Raw genomic sequence first — 22,660 nt, forward strand, 5'->3', positions numbered from 1 at the left:
TGTGCGTGCGTGTGTGTCTGTGTGAAACCCTCATGCTGGTGGGACTGACGTAGGACGACAGCACGTCATCTGCATGCCCAGCTGATTGGCCCTCCAAAGTGTACCCCCCACCCCCTCTGCCCCCCCAAACACACACACTTCTCCAATACCCAACACCCCCACCACAGTGGCACACTTATTGGTCTAAATAATGTGTTTGTCAGATTTTCTTATTTGGTGTGTAGCCTACACAAATGGGTTGAAGTTTATATGCAAGAGGAATTGGTCTTTTTTAGTCCTTTATTTTGCTTTTTGAAGGGAAGATGATAGGCTCCAATATATTGTGATGGGCGATCACGCAGTGGACTTTGGCAAGTGACAGGCCTGTGACAAGCACGCACGCACGGACAGACGCACGCACGCACGCACGCACGCACGCACGCACGCACGCACGCACTCACGCACTCACGCGTGCGCACCATTACAGAAAAACAAACACGCCCTCTTGTGTCGGTCACCTACTAAAACCAATAACATCTCAGCAGGAGAGCCATTCGGTCACTCTTTGCTCTTTTCACTTTTATTTACTCACCTAAAATTCAGAAAAGCGACTGATTGTTCCGGTATTTGTTTTTAATCAACACAAAAAGGGGACTGGTACGCCCCTCTCCTTTAATATGTTTGTTAGAAAATACTCCCTAAACCAAAACACAATTTTAATTGGAAATAAATATATTGACTTCAGGTCCTCCATGTCTAACAAATATTTAAAGGTTATGTAGGGTCATTTGGATGATTTTCTTCTAAATACATGACATCTAATTGAATATAAATGCTGAAAACAAGTGAGTTCTGAATCTCTGAGTTATATGGCCATATTAAATGATATTTTCCTAATTGCTGCAAGGCAATAAAAATTGGGCAACGAGCCGGAGTTGACACCCATGCTAGAACATGAAGCTTCTCTTACAAATCTGCAGAAATTTGGTGGATTAAAACATTGAAACAGTCTACATTTTATTAATAGACTGTACGCTTTCATATACTATTAGGCCAATTAGAGAATAACCACCATGCTGGATAAAATATTTTAGAGTAGTCTTGTGATTTTATTTCACAAAATATGAAAAGATTTGACAGAACAAATATGCACACACACTTATTGATTTGTTGATATAACAAATGTGATAGAAATACTCTTGACCAGGACGTGTAAAAACAAAAAGTATAGATCCAGAATTGGAGGGGTGATACATGGGCCAAAAATATCAAATAACATTCAATGATTGTCACGTGGGACTCTCCAGGGATCCTTACTAGAACCATTGCTATTTATTTCTGATTACTCCATGTACCTGTACATACTGTCCAAAAAGTTCTGTGTTTAGAGATAATACCAGAGCTCAGTCATACAAACTAACAGAAAAAGGGGTATATGACTTATATAAAGCATGTGGTGAAATATCTCTCATTTTGAGTTAACTGAAAATTTCTATATACCGTTCATCATGATATGCATCCAAGACAATATAAAGATGCCGTGGCGCTGTACTTTACTTTTGTTTGGACTGCTCTACTCCCATGTGATGACATTTTCCTGCAGTCATGGCCCGAGGCTATGTTTGCCCTTGAGACTAAAGAAGACTGGCTGCCACCATCATGTTTAACTACCTCTGACACATCATCACCCTTATTGTGCTTCCCAATCTGACCACACGTACACAGAGCAGCAGCAACAGCAGTCCAGGGCTGCAGTGCTGGAGTACCATCTGTCAGCCTGGTGTCAAGTGGCCCTTGTCTCCAGTGATTATGAAAGCTCCTGCTGCCTCAGGTGGTCCATAGACCAACTCACCCATCTTGGAAGGGCCAGGCCGGGCCATATGGTGGACATGAGGGGCACCCAGGGGAGGCAAAGGGGAGCGCTCCTCCCTTGCCATCGGACAAGACAGCCTGAAACCACCAGCCTGCCAATTGCTGTTCACTAAAGTGACCAAATCAAACCTGAATAGACAGAGAAGGTCTTTTCAGATACCATTCAGCACCTTAGAAGAGAGCAAAAGAACAAGCTTACTAAGGCAGTGTGCCATGTGGCTCCATTTCTCACGGAGATCTTATTCTACTCGATGAACATGGCCAGACAAACCTCTCTAAAACGTCTGACTTGAACCCTATTGAGATTTTTCAGGCGAAAGGCAGTTTACACCCTGGACTGGTCGCTGTAAAGGGACACCTTGCAGCCCTAATCTATGTAAAATTAGTTCATCTTTGACTGTCATTTGATCACCTTTTTTTTAATTACTTTTTGAGTGATCTACTTCCTATCATTTGAAAATAAGCGCTTGGTTTTGACAGTTTTTCCTGGTGGTCAGCTGAAATTTGCTGGTCACCGTCACCCCTCGAGTGGAAATACAATTCAAATACTACAACTATTTTGGGGAAAATTTGTGGCAGGAATATTTCTAACTGCAAAACCTACGCAACCTAATGCAAATAATTGTTGGATTAATTTGGCTCTTACCTTAAAAAAAGAATCAGTCTACTCTGGATACATGAACAACTTCTTATTCAGTTTTCACCCTAGATTTAAAAAAATCAAGATATTAAATAATGCATCATTTTATGAAGAATAACCTCTAACTGTCAATGTTCATTCTGATGTTTGCATGTCTTGACATTTTGCTTGATATGTGAATCAATATTTAATTACAGCAACAAGCAGTCATAGACTGTCAGGTTTCATGATTACATATGTGGCAAACAGAAGTAAAATCACTGCTATTCTTCTTGGTTCAAAAACCAATACTTTTTGTCATCTCATCTATTTTGATCATCACTTAAGTGCAAACTATTTTCCCCTCAAATTTTGAGTTTGTCATGTTTCTTTAATAATACAAAAAAAACATGCTTATCGGTGTACTATACCTGCATTTATTATTCGGGAATCGTGACGTTATTAATGATTTTAGGTGAACTGGGATTAATTTAAGCATGACTTTTTTAAGGGAAACGTTTCAGTTCAGGTTATGTGGGTCAACAATTTCACTTTTAAACGATTCATCCTATTTTCCTGCATTTTTTTTCATAAATTAAAAATATTCTCATTCCTCAGAGTTACCTTTTTTTGTTGGACTCTTTCAACATTACTGAAAATGAGATCTTGCCATCTAAAATGTCTTAGGGTGTAAATTTCAGTGATAATTGAATTGAATATTTTTCTCTGCGGCGAGCTAATATTTTGCTTTCCCACCACATATTAATTCAAACCACGGCGGAAATGCCACGAAATTATTAAACCATCCTTGTCCTCTCTGCTAATAACAGCATCACATCTTTCCAGTGACAGTGAAAAGCGATACTGTGAAAACTGTAATTAAATGTCTAATTGGCATATTTTAATAGAATAAAGTAAATTACCACAGTCCCATGAAATAATTGAACAACAAAGCAATTATGGTCTGTAGGCACCAGTCAGTGTGATAATTGCAGCTTGGCTCAGACTGACAGCAAATTAGACCGGGTGGAGTTAGAGACTACACTGTCTGTCGAATTAGAAGAAAAAAATGTGCCAAATTCTCAGTCTGTCTCTTATCCAACAGCACAATGGGGAAAATGACATTTTTTTAATCTGCACAACTTTACTTTTGTAAACAATATTTGGGAAAATAAAAGGTGGTGTGGTTGAATTTTACATGAGGGAACTTGAAGGTTCTGTTTTACGCTCTTTTGGCTTGATTTTGAAGGAACCGGATGTCATTCTCAGTCCTTTTGAATGATCTTCTGCATTAATAAACTACAAGTACACACGTTTTTAAGTCATTTTTTAAGGAGCTGCAACTTAATATAATACACAAGTGTTGTCTTGTGAACACGACATGTAAAAAGAGCAACAAAAGACGACAATAACATTTCCGTCCATGTAAGATGCTAGCAAAGATAATTAGACTAATTTACACAACCTTTTCAAAAGTTTATCATTTGTAAAATACATCACTCACCCAACTGAGTGACTCATCTTTTGACAGGTATTCAGCTTTTCTGAAGGACTTTCCCTGGAGATTTTGACAGTTCCTGTGAGATCTCTTTTGTGCATGTGACCAGACAAGACCTGCAAGAAGGGCAGATGTTTTCCAGACATTTTTGCCCACTTCATTCACCTATTGGGACCTCTTTGAGAAAGCCTCTACTTGTCCATCCACACAAAACCACCCCGTACCCTTTAAAGCAAAGGTGAGAACAACGGTAATTGTATGTAACAAACCTTGTGATGCAGGTCACGATGCAAGGCACGGAAGGGTCAAGCTAAGGGCATGATGGTATCGCTTAAGGAATACTGGTGTTGAGTCATTTGTTTAGCTTTTGATCAAATATTTATACGTTTCGGAAAAAAATAGGAAAAAAACAACTTTTATTTGGGTTACGCACAAAAACAGAATTAGTCCGCCTCATTTGGCTTGTTAAATCCCAAACTTTTAGGCACATTTTATATTTTTTAAGCGTCTGCCAGAGGTCGCTATCTTGCTAGCCCGCCAACTTTTAACATAATGATATTGCGTGAACGGACGTTTCGTCGAAAGACGTTTGGTCCCCGGACGTCTGCTCGCCCCGCCCCCGGATTCCCTCGTATTGGCGTGTGGGTACATGTTTTTCAAACTACGGCCCACGGGCCATATACGGCCCGTTAGGCTTTTTAATCCGGCCCACCGACGTTGTCCAAATTATAGGAAAAATCAATGACCTTATTCACTTGCCTTTACCCTGCAATACCGCTCATCACTCTCAATTAAAAGACTGCTTTCTTTCGTTGAATAATAATATGTTCTTAATGTTGAAAGTAAATTTGAAAATAAATTTTCACCTTCAATTGTGTCATTTTTCTTATATTTCAATCCCCAGGTTTGATAAATTACATTGCGTGTCCAAATGCTGTCCAATTTTAGTATACATTCTGGCCCGCAAATAAAAAAAATGCCTACCCCTGGTATAGACAAACTTGCCTCTTTTATACTATTATTGTCCCAAATTAAACACATTATCAATAAGCTGCCATTGACGGCGGTGGATGTCCGGCTGCCATTGACGGTGGTGGACGTCCGGCTGCCATTGACGGCGATGGACATCCGGCTGCCATCCATTCTTTTTGACTTGCGGGCCGGGGACCAAACGTCTTTCAACGAAACGTCCGAGTACCCCCGGGAAACAAATGAGTGTGATCTACTGCCTTCTATTACCATTCTATTTCATTTTAATGGGAATAATTATTCGATCAGTGTAAGTCTGGCTCAAAAACATGAATAAATAAACATTACTATTCCAAACGGGCATCTTATGATGGTCATCCCAGCAACAAAAGAGGTGATTATGGTCTAGTTGACTTTTAAAACAGGCCGCTTGGTGAGCCACAGGCAGCAGTATCTTACAGACTGTTAGCACTAAATATATAATGCAATATTTTTTGTCATGCCATTTGTCTTTGGAAGGGAGACACGGATTGTGGCTTGGGGCAGTGCATCTGTCCTAGAGGCTGCCATGGAAGGGCTTAAAAGCTCCTCCAGCTGAGCCAAGCCAGCCACATACCAAACCCTGGAAAATCATCACACCACTGCTTCTACATACACAATTTCTTACCATCTCTCTATTACCAGCTTCTCGCTCTCTCTCTCAGACTACTAGAGTTTCTTTCATGTTGCCCACAGGCAGTTGCTCAACATGCTTCACTCCCAGTTCTCCAGCGCTCTTCTCCACAGGCAGTACAGCCCTGTTGGTCGTCTAAATAAGCCACATGGAGATCCCATTGGGGGCACTACTCCCTCTCCCAACAATAAATGTGCACGTGCCACAAATTAAAATGAGGGGGAGGTTAGGGAATTGTCAGCCTTCAAATGACTGACATAAGTTACAAGCAAATTTTAATTAGCCAGGAGGAGTGGGTGATAATTCAGAGGGGCCTAGTTCTGTCAGGGGGCTTATCTATATTGTGTTTATTCATTGAGCAGGCATCTGGAGACTCCGGCGGGCCCCTGGACAAATTCTATCGAGGATAAAACGACTTGTATGTACACGAGCACGCACCATGACGTGAAGATCCTCCTCCAAATTAGCCAACTGATATGAAGTGATGCTTACGAGCTGGAGTCTATTCCAGCTGCTGATTGACAAGAATGTCAACAGTTGCTCAAAGATAACCGGATAATGAAAAAAAATATCTTCAAAAATGAGAATATACATGTGCAGTTTGCAACTTGTTGTCACAACTTTTTTTAAACCTATGTTTTCTCATCCATAAAAGCTCGGGATTGTGATTAGTTTAATCCAGTCCATCCATGTCATGAAACAATTGAGTAGGCATGTGTTACTACTGAAGAAAGTAATCAGGGTCATTAATATTTCAGACTTTGCCACGCCTTCCCGACTGTTATTCAATCTCAGCTCCTGTTTCACTCTGCATTTTATGTTTGCCATTATTTATTTACTGATGAAGAAGGTGGAAGGATATCCATGCTTGGCGGGAGGTTGGACTTGAGGGGAAGGGCTTCTCTTGGAGGAGGAGATTGTTTAGTGGAGGGAAAAGGTTCTCCATTGCCTTCTATATACAGTATGTATATGTCATTCTGTGAGGTCAGGTTAGAAAATATGCCAACATTATGGAGGTAAACTCCATGTGGGTTGGGATGCAAATATGACATGCAATAATTGTGTTTTATTTTGGCTCTTTTGAAGAAAATCAAGTTCTCTCATAATAGTTGTTTGTTTATTAAGGTTGTCATTGTAATGCATCATAGAGGTCTGCTTCAGAAGGTTCATCATCTAATTTGAACATTAATAAAGTAAGTTCCTGTCTACCTCCAGTGAATTGCTGTGACTTGCGTGGCACTCTAAGGTCTCAATGTGAGGTCTGCATGCCAAAGGTGGACCCGGGTAGATTAGTTTGCCTATACGGGGTGATTTGTTGTGTTGTGACAGAGGGTTTGTCGTCAGCGTGGCCACATTTGTGAAGAAAATATTAAAGATCTGTTTTGTATTTAGTGCTCGCGTTATCTGCTACAAGTTCTGTATTATCTCAGGACTTAATATACGGAATAATATGGTATTATGCAACTGATAAATCAGAGATAGTCATAAAATGAAGAGTATTGGTCCTACATTTTGGTTTCACATGAGTCGCTCTTCTTGTTTACACATGGTGTATGAATATATTCATACGTTCATATTCAATCTATAATTATTACTAATGGACTGTTATTTACTCACTTTTTTTTAATGTATATATATCAACAGTTGGTCTGTGAAGCCGTTTGGAATCTTTTGGTAATTTAAAGATATAAATTGACTTGGAGTAGGCACTCATCAACCAGTGTAGCTTTTTTCTCCTTAGGAGTGGACTGACATTTAGAGAATTACAGATTTAAAAAAATCATACCTCAAAAGGTTATACACATAAATATTAAGTTAAGGCTGGGATCATTTTTGTCGCATTTTTATTGACAATGTCTGACTTGCAGTAGCATGTTCTTGGGAGACTTGGGAGTAGCATTTTTATTTTTACATTTTCAGTTATCATTATTTAAATTTGCGTTGAGTTTTCATCACAATAGTTTAGTCCATGTCTGTATTTATGTTTTTTTTCCTTTTTTTCTCTTCTAAAGCATAAATGCGGTTCGCTAACGACTAAAATCATATTTGAATTCCATGTCAACATTCATTTGCTTTGAAATGATATTGCAATATAAATGAAAGTTGAACAAAGTGAAATCAGTTCGATTATCATAAATTTCCCTAATGGAGTAATCCCTGTCAAACAAAAGACACAATATGCAGGATAGTGTTACATTTTGTGCCTTTCATCCCAGGTTCCTAATTTTCATATAAAAGTCTTTCTTTTTTGGGGGGGGATAAAAGCACTCAGTGACTTGGCACACAATTCAATGCTTGTCATGAGTATTTCTGACTATGGATATAATTGTAATGCTTGAATTTACAACAACAATTGGCAAAATAAAATTCATTGTTCATTGTTTCAAGTAGTGTGCTCTGGCCTGCCACTGATGTTATTGTACATTCTGCTAATAAACCCAAGTAGAATTGCGTAGTTTGATTAATAAATCTGTAAGTGGGGTTTGTCTTTACACAGAAAGTAATGAAGGATGTCCCACCTGCTGTAGATTTATTGTATGCTTGCTGTACCTAAATCTTTGGTGGGCTGCCATTCATATTCACTAATTTTTCAGCCATGTTGGATCCTTTTATATATATTTTTTGTTTTTAATTTCAAAAGCAACACAGGCAAATCAATAAATATTTTTGTGCGAACATTGTCAACTGGCCTGGTGGGTGAGTGGATAGCGCGTTGGACTCACAGTTCTTGGGTGGAGGGTTTGATACCAGGTGGAGTTTGTATGTTCCCCTTGATTTTTGAAACGTGAGGATCTCATGTACTGGAAGGAACATAAATGTGATTTAGTTTGCAAATGCATTCCCCAAAACTATGCACCATGCCCTTTTTAATAGTAAAGCAATCTAAAATGTCCATTTTGGTATTCTTTGCTTTTCAAGCATCTCACCATTTCACTTTTGTCAAGCGTTAACATTTTTTTTTAAATGTACAAAATGAAGTTGGTCTTTTTACTATTTTGAAATAGGGCTTCAACTCAAAAAAAGAGAAGGGGCACTTACTAACTGCTTAAAGCAGGGGTGGCCAAATCCGGTCCTCGAGAGCCCCTATCCAGTCTGTTTTCCATGTCTCCCTCCACCAACACACCTGAATCAAATAATCTGGATTGGTATGAAGCTTCTGGACAGCTTGCTGATGAGTTGATCATTTGATCCAGGTGTGGTAGAGGGGGGAGATATGGAAAACAGACTGGATAGGGCAGAGATGGGCAAACTATTCCAAAAAAGGGCCACAGTGGGTGCAGGTTTTTGTTCCAACCTATACGAGGTAACCTTTCCACCAATCTGGTATCTTTGAAGCACAATCAGTGGATTGCAGACAGGTGCTTATTGTTTCAGCAGAAACCTTATTGGTTAAACAGTTTGCGTTGAATCGGTTGGAGCAAAAACCTGCACCCACAGTGGCCCCTCGAGGACTGGTTTCCCCACCCCTGGGATGGGGGCTCTTGGGACCGGACTTGGCCACCCCTGACTTAAAGTGTACGAATATGGGATAACTATTCAACCGTGCATGTGAGACCCGTTAAAAAAAAATAGTTACTACTCTCTTGGTGCAAGTGAAGGCCCTGGTTAAGTCAATTAGGCAAGACTTAAAGGACGGAGGGCCTCAGATCCAGCCGGAATGGAAATTGATATGTGCCCAGTAAATATCGTGTACCCCCGCCTCCCTGGTAACCCCTTCCAATCAAGCCCCGACCCACATCCCTCCTCCCACAAGGCTGGTGGCACCATGAACCTTGAACTCTGACTTGACCTCGTCTACGCCCCCAGCTCTGCCTGCGCACTGTGTGCCACACTCCATCCCCTCCCCCTTAATTCTCCCTTGTGCTCAGCCAGTCCGCCTCTCTCTCTCAGAACCGCCGTTGACACTTTAGGGCTTGGCGAAGGCAGAAAAGCGAGAAGGGAAGGCACAAATGTTACTGTTACTTGCCGTGGCGGAAACAATTTGAAAATGAGTGATGCTTTTTGAGTCCCATGAGGCACTTATGTCTTCCTGGCTGTCCCCCGTGCTCTCTTACTCTATCTGCGGAGGAGGTGGGGGAGATAACATAAAGGAACAAGCACAACAACAGCGGATTCTGAAAGAGCTAACCGGTGGGTGGATTAAGTGTGTCATTGAATGGGGTTCTGTTGTAAATGACAGGGTGGGGTGGGTTTTCATCCCCATCTGGTCTTTTTAAAGAATACTTTGTGGTAATTACCCCCCAGACAGCATTGTGGAGCGCCCGAGCCCTCCGACCAGGTGCCTGCAAGTCCTGCTGCGTCCAGCCATTCAATGGCGCTGCGTGCTGTCTTGTAGAAAATGGCCCCAAGGTCACCACCTGATTTTTTTTTCATCCTACCACATTACTGTTTTTCTTTTTTGTTGTTGTTGTTTTTGTTTCTTTTTAAACAGCTAAAAAAAAATCCAACAGGCGCGCAGTGAAGCCTGACACAAAGCAATATCATGAGCAAAAACAGTGTTCCAAAAAGCTTACCTTGATAATCAAGGGTGTAAGAATAAATGGCTGTATCACTTGAAGACAGCCTGTAAGATCCCTGGAGAGATCTCTCTCTCAGCTGCTGCCCTCTTCAGAAAGGAAAGTGTCTGCTTGCCACTCTTGACCCTCTTAAGGAAGAAGACAAGTCCAAATAATGCTTGTGATAAAATTCCCGAGGGTCTAACAGTGGCGGGTCTTCCCTTTTTTTGCTGGAGGATACCCTGAATTGACATGAAAACAAATTGATTTCATCACATGATATTATGCCATTGATTTCCATATATTTCTATTGGTTAATGGTCATGAAGTCAATACCTAGTAGCTATAACAATGTTTGTTCACTGAGATTATCGTAGAATTCACTTTCCAAAAATGAAATGGATTTCATTTGAAAGGATGTAAAGAGTTCTGGATTCAACTGGGGCTAAAATATTAATTGAAATGTTTTCTAAAATTCTTAAGGTTGTAAACTGCATTCTGTTGCCCCCCGTTTGCATTCTCGCCTGAATGTCAGTAACAACAGGTCCTTAACCTTTGCCCCCTTTGCTCTCATCAGCTTTCAACATTATTCATGAATGAACATATAGAGCAGGTTGGCCTTAACAGTGCTAAGGATGGGAATAATTAATCTGTTGGACCAAGGCTCATCCATTGTCACTCTTCAAGGGCGCAGCGAAAGGTTAGTGGGAAACATGGATCTGCAAAAGGTTGTTTTTTTTTGCTGTGGCTGTCTTCCAAAGCAAATTCCTGCATAATAATAATAATAACAACAACAAAAAATGTCAGCCTTATTCCAGTGGGATAAAAATATCCCCATGAAAATATGTGTCCAATATCCTTAATCCAGTAAAAAATTAAATATCTTCGTGAAAATATATGTACAGTTTCAATATTTACAGTTACAATATAAATAGTGGACAGTGTAAAGTGAAGGGTAGCGATTGGTCATCTCTGCTGATTCATTTTATAATCAAAACTATTATAAGTATGGGCACCATGTTGGCGACCCCCCGATAAAGCGGATCCACATTTCCTTCTAGAAAAGACTGAAAGGGGGTGTAGCCCCCTCCAAAACAAACATCAACTGAATGAGCCTTTAGTTAAAGCCAATACAAGTACACTTGAAGAAAAGAATGCAAAAGTTTCTTATTGAGAGGCTTGGAGCTATTAACATAAATAAAAGGATTTAGAACAACATTCTAAGGGCATTTTGTCATTTTTCTTCAACAAGTGAAATGAGGAACATTTTATTTTATGCGATTTACATTTTGTCTTAGTTTCGAATGCTACCTAATGCTATGTTATATATGCCAAGACTTGATAAAATACTGTAAAATACTGTATTTCATTTTTCCTCTTCATAATTATAGAGACCTAGATTTTAAAATTAACTGCTTTTGGGATTGTAGAATGGTTAGGTTTTAAATTTCATAAAATTTGTGCGGTGCAGTTTATAGTCAAATGCACTCGATAGTGCGGAATTTACGGTAATCTGCTCATTGTGCAAATGATGCGACTGTGTATCAGACCATGAAAAATCATCGATTAATACACTTGGCCAGGCTCTAAGAGTGTTGAAAAAAAATGACACATATTCTTCCTGTTCTGCAAATGTCCTAGGTTAGAGGGAAATAGCTCTCGGTGGTGCTTTTTATGCTTCACCTACTGCAGCGAAGCAAGCGGTAGATGGATGGATGATTAGGTAGATGATGGTAACAGTATGGCAAATAGACAGGGATCGGTCTCCCGTAAGCACTGGCAACCTTACATAGATTCTTTGTCAGTGCAGGAGAGTTCACAGAGATTGCCTGCTCAGAAAGGTGTCAGTGCTCTGTTTGGCGACTAAGTGCAGTCCCTTAACACGGTCAATCTCCTGCTGCTCTCCTCACAAATGTACAGCAGCTGACCTTGAAATACAATGTGCGCATGTATTATATCGCTGACTGCTAGAATAACTTTTGTAACATGTATATCCAACCTTTTGTTTGAGCCACGAACTCATTTATTTCAAGGAATTGTTCTAATCTACAATCTCGGTTCAAGATTGCTTCCGTGATTATATTATCTCGAACATCCTCGCACTATTTTAACACTTTCTGGCCCGATTTATGATTTTAACAATGTAACAATTTAAACAAAGAAATCAACAAAAAGAAAAGATGGATATATATTTGGATGCAAAGTGTTACATGTGGTTGTGTGTCTATGGGTGATTGTCCATCTTAAAGTGCTCCTTTGCGAGGGGCTTTTGAGAGAATGCTCTTCATGCAAAATGGATTGGATGTGGAGAACTGTCAATGGCACTGAAACATGGGCATACAATGAATTTAAATGTCTACATTCACACATGCTTTTATAATTATAAAAAATACTGTTGCCACCACTGATTTTGAATGGCGTAATAGAATATTCACAATATACACCGTTTTAATGAGCAAAAATAGATTTAAAAATGACAATAATGCTGCATATTTTTTGGGCATCCCTAGTATTGCTTTTCCAGTGATGTAAATTGACAATCTGGCCAGGTTGTGTTGCAGTTCTGAGAGTGTAACAGATGATATACTACTATATTAGAGCGCCATCTGTTAATCCTCGTCCTGATTAACGCATATTGACCAATGAAAGGCATTCCTCAAGTGACTAGAACAGCAGCGGGATAGGAGGAGTTTTGCATCATAAATGTGTCCAGCCAACCAAAGTACGTAATTAGTACCATGATTTCATCCTGGTTTCTATTGGAATACTTTGTTTACGCGAGCCCATGGGTTTGCGTCCACCGTGAATTTGGAAAGGTAATTATTTACAAATGACTTACAAAACGGTCGACTAGGCCATTGTTAATTCTATTGAATCTACCAGATGAATATAAACTCAAACTGTCAGTTGTGAAATAAATAAATAAAAAAACTTAGCTCCTCGAGTCAGTTGTAAAGATACACACGGAGCTCCAAACACGGATAGATTTTACACAAGGTGTTACGGAAAGGATGTAAAAGGAGAAATAAAAGAAAGAAACACGCTGTTCACTAGCCTCCATTGATTCTGCATGGGTGCTGAAAAGGTCTTTGGTTCATGCCCTAACCAAAGGATACTAATTTGCTCGATCAAGTCTGTCAGAATATCGACTGGGAGGAGACTGAACGCCTGCCATTGTGTACCTTCAGCAGGGAGCTGGTCTGTGAAACAGGATTACCAGAGGTCAGGCAGGCAGTGAAAGGATGTCCATCACATGGGGGCTAATACAAAGGGGCGGAGCCCTGGAGACATGATTGAGATGTTGAAAACCAAAGGGGAGGCAAGGCTGGAAGGCTCCCCAACCCCCACCCGCACCCATATGTAGATCTGCATCCTCTTAATCTGTGTATTTCATGGTTGCAAACATCCAGGAGGATATTTTCTCTTAATCGTATGTTTCTTCTCATCTCAGGGAAAACTCTTATGACCTAAACCTCCAAATAGTAAAATGAATTACCTAGTGGCTGAAGAGAAACTCCCAAAACTCAGCACAGATGTAGTAGTACATATTCAAAATGATTTATCAATTCAGAAATTTGCATTTCGAGATTTTAATCCAAAAAAAGTTGTGTTTGAGAATGTTTTTGATGACAGATTTAAAAAGTTATATGTCATTTAACACACCAATCCTAACAAAATGTGAGATATCCTTGAATATTTAAAAAAAAATGCTACTTCCAATTGTTATTAGCAAGGACATCCCACATATTTTAGTATTAAGGTGACTTCACTTGATATCCTCCAAAGGCCATAAATTACTAGTGCGATTTGATCTTTTCATGTATTGTTGGTGAGACTCTGCTATGAGCTTGTTTGACAAGAGAACTGAACGCAACCCTCGCACCATTTCAACCTGATCACATAGGCATTTAGCTCTGCATAATGGCCTGGCGTTTCTGTTTGTTTTATTTTTAGAGCAGGTGTTTTATAATCATTAGTGACTCCATTATGGCCCCAGCTCTAAGTAGAAGACAAACAGTGGCGGTGCATCTATTCTCTATGAAACCATCTGGTTACAAGAAGGATAAAATGACTATGTGTTGTGCCAAAGGAAGCATAATTGTGTTTCAGAATAGAGAGAGGGCTTGTAGAAACAAAAAAAATGATGGATTTTAGTGAAGTTTATTTATTCAACGGACGTGATGTTTGCATTGTCTTTGGCCTGCTGAAATATGACTGCTTAGAAAATGTAATCCTCAACATTATCATTGTTATTGATCATTTGGTTAGTCGTTAGATCACAGTTTTGTATTGGTTTTATGTGCAAGATGAAAAAAAATACATTTTCTTTTCTAGGGATTACTATTTGTTTTACTGTATAGTCCAAAAAAATGTGAACTTTTTTTAAAATGGTCAAAAATTGACATGTTTAACCAAGATTTGGGAATATCAGGAGGCGACAGGTTAATAGGAAAACTGCTGTCAGGCACAGCTTTTTTTAATGAAACGTTTTCATTTGTTTGTTTACATGTTTTGAGATTAATCTTTTTGTTTGTGTGTGTGCAGGCTTGTGTGTACGCCGTTTGCATTCAACAGCCGCCTCTGTTACCACTCAGGGTTCGTTTGTTTGTGGGAAAGGCTGCATTGCGATAATTATGCCAAAATAAAATGCTTCGCCCACTACACATAATTATACCACTGATCCTAATTACTGTATTTGTTATTAACGACTCATTAAACAATTACGCTCACAGTAAATGATATGCTAATGAATTTCACACATAATCGGATAAAGTATCAACACAGGCAAGAAGACGTGCACAGCCAAACCGAAGCTTCTTCTTAAATAAAACTTTCACATGATATCACATGGACAGAAATGTCCTTTCTTTTCAACTTCATATTGTCACTGTTGCCCAAATATATTATCCATGTCAAGTTTTTACAAATCGATCCTAATTGCCTGGCCCCACTTTCTCTGTTGTTTTGGAATTTAATCTATGATCAAATTTGGAAGTGATGACAAAAGAGGATTTGAAAAAGTTTTCATTGTCAAGCAACTGTCGGATGTACTTTTATTCGTGCACAATAAAAGTTGTTCATTTTAAGGGGGAAGGGGAGGTTATAGCAATCAAAAAAAAATCGCCTGTATTATTCCGTGTGCGGTCGATTGGTCGCCGTTCTTTTGGTCGCGGTCTTTTGGCCGCCCCAACCGCGACAACGGGCGACCAAAAGACTGACGATCAAAAGACCGGCGACAAAACAAGGTAAAACAACACGGTCTACGCATCAATAAAAGCCAACAATGGCCATGAGCATTTTCACTGAGGCGACGTGTAAATCTGGTGCAGGTTAATATGTGTTTAATGTGCATGGTTAGTCGGTTCTTGGTTTTATCTCACGCGTTACTAATGACTCATAGGCCTTTGAGAGTACGGGATGATAACATAACACAGGCGTTTGATTTTATAAAGATTTAAGGGTATGGACAGAGGTACGTTTTGATGAGGACATTTGCACTGCTTGAACCAATCCCACTGCAATGAATTAGCAATCTCTTAGAAGCCACATCCGCCTCTTCTCAGGGTTGTATACTTTGACAGAGGTGGATTTTTTTTATTTTATATTATTAATTCTTTTTTTTTTAACTTTTTCTTCTCCAGCCTAAAATAGAGAGAGCGGCTGAGAAAGCGAGTGAGTGAGGGAAAGGGGACAATGAACTGTTTGGTTTAATGGTAAAATATCCTTCCATTTCAAGTTCCTGGAGTGAGGACCTTGGATAAATTGATGTATGCCTCCTCCTCTTCCTGGATCTCTCGTCTTTTCCACAGCATTATGGCTGGTTTTAAAATATTAATAAGAGAGTGCATTTAGTGGAGGGAAGCTCATATGAGTATTCTCTCGTGACTCCCTATTTAGGTCACTTGGGAGAGAGAGGCTGTCTGCTTGCCTGGCTGATTTACTCTAAATGCAACATCAAAAATCCCCCCTTCTTTTGCTGGCTCTTTCTCTCTCGGGCAAGAGGGGCACCCCGGACTGAATGGCAGTCAATCACAGGGCACATATAGCCCGCCATTCACACAGATTCACACCTAGGGGCAAATCAGTGACTTCAATGAATACAACATCACAAATATATAAATAAGAGATAAGGTCTGACTTTGCACTTTAACACTGATTAATATTACAATGTAGTTGCATTTAATTGAATAATTGTATACAAAATTCAATACTTCAGTCAAAAAGTAGTATATTTTCCATTTTTTTTCGGTTTTCAATGTACTTGTGAATTAAAATGTCATAGCATTTGTCAAGAAAACATGATTTTTATACAGTATATACAGTAGCTATTAAATAAAATATTCAGTGTAGCTCTGAAGCATAAACAAAATTACAGTATTCCCCCGTTTTTCCAGTTTTGCATTTTTTCGCAGTTTTGCCGTTTTTGGTAAAAAATGTAAACATAGCAAACAATGGGGGAATACTGCCAAAATAAAGCCTATTACCACTGCTAAGGCCTAATTGTAAATCATTTGGGTTAAAAACAGGTTGGAGTGATTGTCATGTATGGCTGGGGCAGCCCATTTACCCTCAGAGAACATGTAACACCCCCCCATTCACACAAAGCACAGACACCTTCATAATGTGACTCTGTGGGCCCGAGAATATTATTATCACAATATTTATGACCCAAGTAAAAATGACAATTACGGCGGCATACACGTGGTAAATTGATTCACATCTCAGCTGCACAAGCTTTCTTTATTTTTCCCTTTGGTGTTTCAAGCGCGTATGCCTTGGGGTTAAAGGCTTTTGGAAGTGTGCTTCTCTTTTTCAGTGAACACTGAGTCCATCAATTTCAATTAAAATATCTCACCATCATTTTCACATATTAAGGCTTCACGGCAAGTCGAGTGGAGTTTACTTGCAAAACGTTCAATCACAAAAGATGATCTTAAGAAATACAGTTATTGTTGATAAACTCCACTATATTGTCCCTATCGTTCTATTATTTTCTGAGGCTCAGTTAGAAATGAGTGGTGATGTCCGGGTGCATTTAGATGCTGATTAATGATTGCTTTTGTACATGACAACTACACGGCTTGTGTACATTAGCATTTGCGCTGGATAAACAAAGACTGGAGCATTATTTCAAGCAGACCAGACAGCAGCAGGCTGGGAGCTGTACTGCTCTTCAGGTGCTAAATAATTAACTGCTTGCTACTCACAGAGCGAGGCAGTGTGGTGGAGGAAGTCAGGCAGAAGCTGAGAGCAGGCTGCATGAACAGCATGAGTGCGTTCTTCGTGTATTTGGGTTAAGAGAGGCGGTAACATTCAATACATTCTTCTCTTGTGCGGCGACTTACTTGTTATGACATCTGATATTCACGCCCTGGCATTCTTGACTGTGTCCTTTGGATGAGGACTTGCTGGTAGTAGACCAGGCGCTGCCTTCCATGTCACCTTGCGCGCTCTCATAAAGACGAGAGCGAGAAAGTCCCAAAGCACATCTGTAAGGGGGGGATCAGCAGGAGCCTTCATGTCACCATTAAAGTTTCAGGCTGCACGTGCCTGTTTTACATGGCTGGCGATCCCCAACAGAGGCCGAACTGGAGAGCAGCCATAGGCAAGTGCGTGTTAGACATCACATTGCTCGTCTCAAGGTGCTACTGCGCCACAAACAAGTGTTGAATTAACCCCATTGGGATTTAGAGCAACATACGTTAACATCTCAGGGATCCTGTTAAAAAAGATGTCGCACACCACGACTCAATGACAATTAAGTTCAATATTATGTGTAGGTTTTATATATTTCTATTTTACACATTCATTTTTTTCCCTCCTCTGTTCTAAATAAAACAAGAATGAAAAAGTCTTATTAAAATACAAGTGCTTATTCTCTGCAAAAATATTTATCATTGTGACATTTCATATTCAAATCCCACAACAAAAAAAGATACTATACTGGTATACTTTAAAACTAGACACATTTGGCCTTTAAATCGGCAGTTTAATATGAAACAACAATGTTAAAAGCCATTGAAAAGATTCCAAAAATGTCGTATATATGTATATTCAGGAATAGATAACATTCTTGTTTACTTCTGACAAATAGGTTTTATGGATGAAGCTATTTTGGGGGAAATTATGCTAAATCATTTACTGTATAATAGGTCCCTTAAATCTCAGCAAACAGGTGATAACTGTAACGACATCCCTGGAAGCATGATGGAATGTCAAGTCAAACTTGCTTTTTTAATCTTTCAAGTGCTATTTTTTATATGCAGTTTTTACCGCAATAAATCTAAATCTTTTGTATATGTGTCGTGGGGTTGCTAATGGGTTTTTGAATAAAAGTAAAATATTGGAACCAGCCAGGTGTTGGCTGGCAGCAAATAGACCCTTTTTACTAGAGTTTATTTTTAAGCCAAGACCCTGTAGCCCCCTATCAGTGCTTTTGAAGTCATAGATGACAACCTGCACAGTATTGATGCAAGTCCACCGCTAAAAAATGATCCCATAACCCAAAATCAAAAGCATAGCTTCTTGTTGAATGGATCTATTGCTCTGCTGGTCCAGTCAAAGATCAGAGCTGTATATCCACATGAAAAGCTGAGCCCATCAGAGCAAGGCTATTTTTTTTATTTTTTTTATTTGTCTGCAAAATGTTCCACACCCAGATGGTTGAAAAGTGAGCCTCCCCTAAGAGAACAGAAATCCGGCATAACATTGGCAGCATAATCACGGACAAGGAATCTGGCGCAAACACCCTGACCTTTGACCTAAGACAAATCCCCCATCTTAGATCAATATAAATCAAAACTCTGTAGGGTTCTTTCAGAGCCTCAAATTACATCAGAGGATCACCCTTACAAAGGATAGCCAATAAAGACAGTGATTTCATAGAGCGTTTGAGTTTTTTAAAAAATTTTATTTTAATTAATTTAAAATTATTCACCCCTTTTACCCGGAATTTAAAAAAAAAATCTATTTTTTTTCCTAAAAGAGCCGCCTCCATTTTCAATATTATGAATATTGTAAGGCCGTGAATTTTAGGAAATTACTTCTCACAAAAAGACAAAATGGATAAATGACCTCTGGTCACCATCTTGTTCTGATTACATTACAGGTTTAAGACCTAATGTTCAACCCTGATAGCAATCAAACCACTGAAGGCAATTCAATATATATTGACTGACTATTTTTTGATTATTAATTTTAAAAATGTGTGGAGTTTGCATCTACTCGTTGTGCCTGTGTGGGTTCTCTCAGGGTACTTCCATTTCCTCCCACACACCCAGGTACCCTGCAATTGACTGGCAATCAATCGATGGTATACTCCACCCACTGCCCAAAACCAGCAGGGATTAGACATCTAGCCTCGCCAATGGCAGGTAATAAATTAAACAAAGGCACTATTAAAGGGTTCAATTCATCGCAGGAGCATTTGATTAGGAGGGATTTAAATGCGTCTTGTGTCACATCTTGAAACATAGTGGAGTGGAATCTCAATTTTTGGGGTGACCGACACGCCTATTAAGGAGAAGTGGGATGAAACTGGAGAGCAGGGACCCAAATTTTGATTTTATTGGGCTCTGAACGGAAGAAATAGTTGCTCACTTTGCTTTGATAAGTGGATTCTTATTTTTCGCCATTTATTTCAATGAGCAAATGAATCAAGATCCATTCTTTACTTGGAATAAGTTTTCAAACAGATGCATGAATTTGACATCAGTGTCAAGTATCGTGTAAATAATTTCTTCCCTCAGACAAAAAAAATAAAACCTGTTTGCCCTTTTAGTAGAGTGCAGAAATTATAATAAGAATAATTTACACGGACGGGTTCTTTTCCCAATTGTTGTATTTTAAGGGCTCTTGACTCAGGGTTTGTTGAGATAAAAAATAGTGGAATGTCGTGGCACATTTGAGGTCTTCTCTCAAGGTCTGCATTGAATGCTTTCTCAATTTGTCATCCCTGGCATCTTTAAACACTCTCCATGCACAAAACGTCAAATGCTGCTTGAAAAGTTACTTCCTTTGTCAGACCATCATAAATTATCAAACCTTTTAGGGGGGGAAACAAGTAGCGCACAAATAAGACAGCCCCCTGAATCCCCCAACCTCCCTGCTAATTTAAGAGCTTTAATTTATGGCTGTAACCATGGTAACTATCTCCTCGGTCTTTGCAAAAGCAGCCACCCCAGCGTGGTCTATTAGTTAGTGTAAAGGAATACTTTTGCGTCAGGCAGCTAGCGAAGAGGGAATTAATCCAAAGATTCGTCATCTTTTGCAGTCTGACACAATCGCTGACGGCATGTGAGCAATGATATCTAGAGCAGGGGTGCTCATTATGTCAATCGCGATCAATCGATCGCCAGTCTGTTAGTTTTCTTCTGAAACTTCATATCTGACTGATTTAACAATCATTAGGGTCTCATCAGGATCTAAGTGTGGTGACCACAGCTCCGGCTAATATGAACGACCTGTCACAACTGCCTGTTAAGTCTTTCCTTTGATGTTGAAAAGCTTCATTTCGGTGCCTTTTTTTTGACAAAAATGCGATAAGAATAATATATTTGAATTCAATTTGACCTCAGCCATTTCATCTTCTTGAAAACAATTGAATTTAAATTTCCGATGAGTCCGTTTTGTTTTGACCCGATTTCAATTTAACGCCGGCATTTGAAAATTCCAATATACATGTGTTGAAATCTTCATCGGTTCCACAACAGGCCATCGACAACCCAGTTGAGATTAAAACCTGGTAAAACTCAAGCACCATCATTGTCAGCGTAGATGCCCTCCAACAATATCCACTCGGCCCCCTCCTGTTCACCTTGTGACCCACAACAGTCCACCAACAAGTTCACAGACAACAGATCTATGGTGGGCCTCATCCGGCTCACCAAGTAGCACAAGGGACAACAATTCTCCCCCTGGATGTGAGGAAAAACCAAGGAAGTGGATAATGACAACCACCCCCTGACGACGTGGTGTACAGTACACAGGTCTGCAGATTGAAAAAGGCGTGAACTTCCCCACCCATCACTTGCTCCTTCTTAGCAGGAACATTGGCAGCCGTCTAACCAGCAGCATAACCGTGTATTGTGGAAGACACATGAAGTACAATTGCCAAATTCGGCCGTGTATCGTGACAGACATGTAGCAGAATATACTTCAGTCTGTTCTTCAGGCGTTTAGTCATGCTGAGCAAGGAATGAAAATGCTTACCTGATAGTGGCAAGTTAAGTACATCTTTCAGGTTCTTCTGCTTCTCTAAGCAACAGGATCCAACAATGCGCTTAAAGGGGGCCAGAGGGGGGGGGGGAGTTGATCATCTCCACCTCTGTCATGGTGACCCTCAGGAGGGCCTTCCTGTTCGCTGCATGGTACATAAGCACTGTACTGACTCAACAATGGCGGCACACTAAAAGGAAAGCATCGGTCTCCCCTCCAAGTGAGGCTTCTGTAGCTCTTGCAGGAAGTGTAATCTCAGATGATCCTTTTTTTTGGAAGTCCTGTAGCGATCCTTTAACCGGATGGACAAGAATCTTGATCATCTGCATCCCAGTGTCCAAAATATTGTTTAAACAACTGAGAAGAATTTCATTTTTTGATACCTAATAGGGTAGAAAAATATTTAAAACATCAATATTTGCCCCGAGCATGCAAAATAGCCATTGTTAGACATTTTTAATTGCTGAGAGTATTTTAATCAATCAAATGCAAGTATCTCATATTGTCCCCCAGCTATAATGATTTTTCAAAGAAAATAATAATTTCATGTGTCTCAGCATTTGTGTTAGCATGATGTGGCGTACCTGACATCACATTCATTCTTTACACAATACCTGTGCTTGCAAGCGTTGTCATTTTTCATGTTTGAACATTATTTACTTCAAAGATCGAATGTCCGATAAATGATTTGCCCATTTAAATACATTTTGAGAACCACATTTCTCATGAAGGCCATTATACTTTGTGTTGTCTACGGTTTAACACAAATATCTAAAGTTACACTAAAACACAGTACTTTTCCCACCTGAAAACTAAGTGTATTATGTGGGCTATTTTGTTGTTTATTGGAAAATTAACTCATTTTTCTTAACTTTTGGTTGCATTATGCAAGTCAAGATGGACTCTCTTTTACTTTGTGTCGAGTACAACATTGGAGATTTGAAAATTCTCTATTTGTGAATCTAAACCTTAAAAAAATGGAAATAGTGCGAAACCCATTCATAAAAGTGACAGAAGCATGTTGGTTTAATTAAGACATTCATATAATACTTGTTTGATGACTTTCGTTCTAACCATGGTCAAGTGTACGGTGTTGGGGGGGAAACCCACAGCTAGTGTTTATTAATTTATTATTATTATTTTCTTTTTTTATGAGCCCCCCCATAAAGGGATGGAGGGGCTTCACCTCGGTAAAAGAGCATCGTTGCCATCTAGAGACCGAAAAAAATAGAATTCAGTTCATTGTAGTTATTACTATGGCCAAACTTTTTGTTTTTTTAAACTGATTTGGTGTAATTTAATTTATTCATTTATTTTTTCTTCATGCAAGTGGCACT

At 39.4% G+C, this 22,660-nt stretch overlaps 1 long non-coding RNA gene across 2 annotated transcripts; it reads right to left on the bottom strand.

The window, feature by feature from the left end:
- Positions 1-1,060: 1,060 nt before the first annotated feature.
- LOC144074727 (uncharacterized) lies at positions 1,061-2,557 on the bottom strand. 2 transcript variants are annotated; one of them, XR_013300370.1, is made up of 2 exons: positions 2,498-2,557; positions 1,061-1,980 (listed from the first exon to the last, which is right to left on the bottom strand). It is a non-coding gene; the product is annotated as an uncharacterized LOC144074727 (long non-coding RNA). The 2 variants fall into 2 exon arrangements; XR_013300371.1 differs by having other exon boundaries at positions 1,061-2,021.
- Positions 2,558-22,660: the final 20,103 nt, after the last annotated feature.

This window comes from Stigmatopora argus, chromosome 5 (genome assembly GCF_051989625.1).
Source record: "Stigmatopora argus isolate UIUO_Sarg chromosome 5, RoL_Sarg_1.0, whole genome shotgun sequence".
Lineage (NCBI taxonomy): Eukaryota > Metazoa > Chordata > Actinopteri > Syngnathiformes > Syngnathidae > Stigmatopora > Stigmatopora argus.